Raw genomic sequence first — 4,417 nt, 5'->3', positions numbered from 1 at the left:
AAGCTAATAAAGCCAATAGTATATGGTAACTTTATTCTATATTTGACTATATATACATATTTAAAAAGCTGACTTTGAATCAAAGGATAATTTTGAATTTATAGATAAAGTTTTTAAATTTGAATTAAAATGAAAAATAAATTTATATTCTATTATCATGTTATCGTACTTAATTCGGTTAATCTTCATACGCAATCATGTTAGGAACTTTTGTTATCTTTTCTAATTATTTAAATACTACTTCGCCTATGAAAAAAAAGAAAAAGAAGACTACTCCATATAACGATAAAACTCTTTCACATTTAAAACTCTATAATTATAGTTCTTTAAAACACTATAGCTAGATTTGAATAAATTGAATTTCTTTTATAGGGTACATGTCTATGTTTATCCAAATAACAAAAAAGAGTTTAAAAATCGAATAAAAGTTTACTTACATATATAATGAAGTAAACCTAAATGCTAGAGAAAACAATATCACAAAAATGAGTCCATATTCAAAAAAAAAAAAAAACTTTTGAAGAATGTTTGTTTGAAGAATCAATTTGTATAAATGGACATCAAATAAATAACAAAACATTGGTTATACAATTGCTATCATTAATTTCAATTTAGCACCTTCTAGGAATTGAAGGGTACAAGTCGAATCCTCTTCATTTGGCTGCAGTCAAGCCAACATTGTAAAGGTATAATATTTTTTTCGTTGAAGAATATTAGTTTTGAATCATTAGATTATGTGAATGGTTTGTTTTCTCGAATTCAACAAGAGGAATATTGGTTTCTAATTGATAGTTTCTATAACGATTTTCAAGTGTAATAAAAAGTATATTTTTAAAAAACAATAGGTATGACGTAAAATATATATTTTTTTAAATGTAAATAAATTATTCTAAATAGGATTATTTTTTAAAATATAATATAATTTTAAAAATAAAAAGATAAGATATTTTTGAATTTTAGTAGAGAGTTTTTAAAATTATTCTAATAGAAGTCATATCATGGATAAAATCAAGAAACCGAAATCCTATGAAATATTTATATAAATATCCCGTCAGATGTATTGTTTACTTTTATAGCTAATATACATAGATGATATACAAACAACACACGATTATACATGTAACGATCCGACCGGTCGTTTTGAGCTCTAACGCGTCGTTCAGCGGTTTAAGGTCATGATCAGCTTCACTTCGGGTATTATGACTTGTACGTATGGTCGAAATTGAATTTCGGAAAGTTCGGAGTTGATTTGGAAAAAATTTCTAATTTCAGAAGCCTTAAGTTGGAGGAATTGACTACAGTGTGATTTTTGAGTAAACGGCCTCAGAATTGGGATTTAAAGGTTCCAATAGGTTCGTATGATGATATTGGACTTTGGCGTATGTCCGGATCGAGTTTTGGATGACCCGGGAGCGTTTCGGCGCCTATTGTAGAAGTTGGCATTTTGGAAGAATTTCATAAATTTGGGTTGATGTGCATTTCAATATTATCGATGCCAGTTTGGGATTCCGAGTCTGGGAATAACTTCGTAAGGTGATTCTAGTATAGGGAGCGCGTCCGGAAGTGGATTCGGAGGTCCGTAGGTCATTTTGGGGTCATTTGGCGGAAGTTAGAAATCTGAAAGTTTTTGAGAGGTTTGACCGAGAGTGGACTTTTTGATATCTGGGTCGAAATCCGATTCCGGGAGATGGAATAGGTCCATAATATTTAATGTGACTTGTGTGCAAAATTTGAGGTCAATCGGACGAGATTTGATGGGTTTCGGCATCCAATGTAGAAGTTTGAAGTTCTAAAGTTTATTAAGTTTGAATTGGGATGCGATTCATGATTTTGATATTTTTGATGTGATTTGAAACCTCGAGCAGGTTCGTGTTATGTTATGGAACTGGTTTGTGCGATTTGGACGTGGTCCCGGGGGCCTCGGGTGTATTTCAGGATGGTTTCAAATCATTTCAGGTTGTTTTGGACTGCTGTTGCTGGTGTCTGGTGTCCTTTTTCGCGAACGCGAAGGAAGTCTCGCGTTCGCGTAGAGGAAATTTGTGAGGCTGCTGGATTTCGCCTTCGCAAACGCAAGCATGTGGACGCGAACGCGAGGCAAGGGCTGGGCAAGCCTTCGCAAACGCGGCCAAGGCAACACGAATGCGAAAAAGAAAGGGGGAGATGGGCCTATAGCCATTTGGCCTACGCGAACGCGTAGAAAGGAACGCGAACGCGAGGGGTATGGGCAGCTGGCCTTCGCGAACACGATCAGAGTGTCGCGAACACGAAGAGGAAATTTGGAGGCAATGTTTCTTTGGCCTTCACGATCGCGATGGTCTTTCCGCGATCGCGAAGAAGGGCGGACCTGGGCAGTGAAGTTTTAAAGACGGGATTTGGCCATTTTTCCTCCATTTTACATTTGGTTGGGCGATGTTTGGGGCTCTTAGAAGGGATATTTTCGTCATCTATGTCAAGGTAAGTGATTCCCACCTATTGCAAGTTAAATACTTGGATTATATAAGTATTTAGACTTGAAAATTTGTGGAAATTTGCGATTTTGAAAAAAACCTAGAAATTGGTATTTTAGGATTTTGACAACGAAATTGGACATGGAATTTGGAATAAATTATATATTTGAGTTCGTGGTATTATGGGTAAAGTTTATCTTCAAAAAATTTCGGAATCCGGGCACGTGGGTTTGAGGGTGATTTTTATCTACTTTTCGAGCGGAGTTGGAAATTTATCGTAAATTGAATTATTATGAGTATTAGAGTGTATATTTATGGATTTGCACCTTTATTGACTAGTTTTGGAGTAATGGGCATTGGTTTGAGTTGTTGGAAAGGCTTTGGAGCCTGTTATGGAATTTCGGAGCGAGGTAAGTCTCCTTTCTAACCTTGTAAGAGGGAATTAACCCCATAGGTGAATCAAATCATTATGTGTTTCTATTTGTGGAGGCTGAGTACGCACGAGGTGACGAGAGTCCGTGCGTAGCTACTATTATGCTTATGTCCGGGTAGTCTAGGACCCATATCATGTTGAACTGGCGATGTCTGCGCCCTACTTGTTAATTTAATCGTCTAAAACTTTTAGAAACCCGATAGAGGAATTGTAAAAAGGTTAAACTTTATTTACTTGACCGTTAAATGGAAATTTGTAATTCTTGGAATATTTGCCCCTTAATAAATCTTGAATTATTTGTTTAATGTATTTTCTCTTTTGTGGAGCGGGCCGAACGCCTCGGTAGCAGATAGATGCATCTATGGTTCGCGTCGTTCGACCCTCGGCAGTGGACAATTTACATTTATATGTTGGATCGGGCCGTACATCCTCAGCATGACTTGCGCATGATAGATCTTCGGAACTAATAAAAATTGATATTGCTTCATTGACTTGAGATATAATGTCACGACCCAAAATCAACCGTTGTGATGGCGCCTATCGTGGAACTAGGCCAGCCACAACTCAACAACCCAACACCAACAACAATAAGTTTGAAAACATTAACGGAAGCATTTAACATTAAAGAAAAAACTATTTGAAACATAAGAAAATCCCAAAGTGATACAATCTAGCCCAAAACCAGGGTGTCACTGAGTACATGAGCGTCTAGATTAGAAATACAGTCTACTACAGTGTCTAAAGATTATAACTAAAAGTATGACAAAGATAAAGAAGGAGAGTCAAGGCCCGCGAACGCAGTGCAGCTACCTTGATAGTCTCCAAAACTCTAGGATCCTCAATCAGCAACCGGCGCAACGATCGGTATCGCTTGGATATGCACACGAGGTGCAGGGAGTAACGTGAGTACACCAACTCAGTAAGTAACAAGTCCAAACTTTGGACTGAAAGGTAGTGACGAACTCAACCTCAACAGGTATAACAGAAATAAATGTGCAAAAACGTAGGCATGCTTTCAAGTCAAATATACAGCTCAAACAGTAATGGAAATACATATCTAAACAGTGTAAGGTATACAACTCAGCTATCTCTACATGCCAATGCACAGACTGTATGAAATGCACCATGTGCTCCACTCTCAAGTATTCAACCACTCGGTACTGTTTATGGCCATCCGGCCCAGGGAAATCCATCCCAGAACATATACAACACTGACTATAAATTACCAATACAGAGGAAAAAGGGCAATCCAAACCTGTGGAGAAATCCATCTCTAGGTATCAAGTATTTCGGACAAATTCATGTCCAGGGAAATCCATCCCTCAATAATATCATTTGCGCTCACTGGGGTGTGTTACAGACTCCGGAGGAACTCCTACAGCCCAAGCTCTATCATAATCATCAATATAACCACTATGGCATGCAGCCCGATCCCATAACTGTCAATCATAACCACGCACTCGGCCTCACTCAGTCATCAACCTCTCCAGTCTCACCACAGGCTCACAATGTCATGAAAACAACCCGGAACAATGAT

The sequence above is a fragment of the Nicotiana tabacum genome, chromosome 17, assembly GCF_000715075.1.
Source record: "Nicotiana tabacum cultivar K326 chromosome 17, ASM71507v2, whole genome shotgun sequence".
NCBI lineage: Eukaryota > Viridiplantae > Streptophyta > Magnoliopsida > Solanales > Solanaceae > Nicotiana > Nicotiana tabacum.
This window is presented reverse-complemented; position numbering follows the sequence as displayed.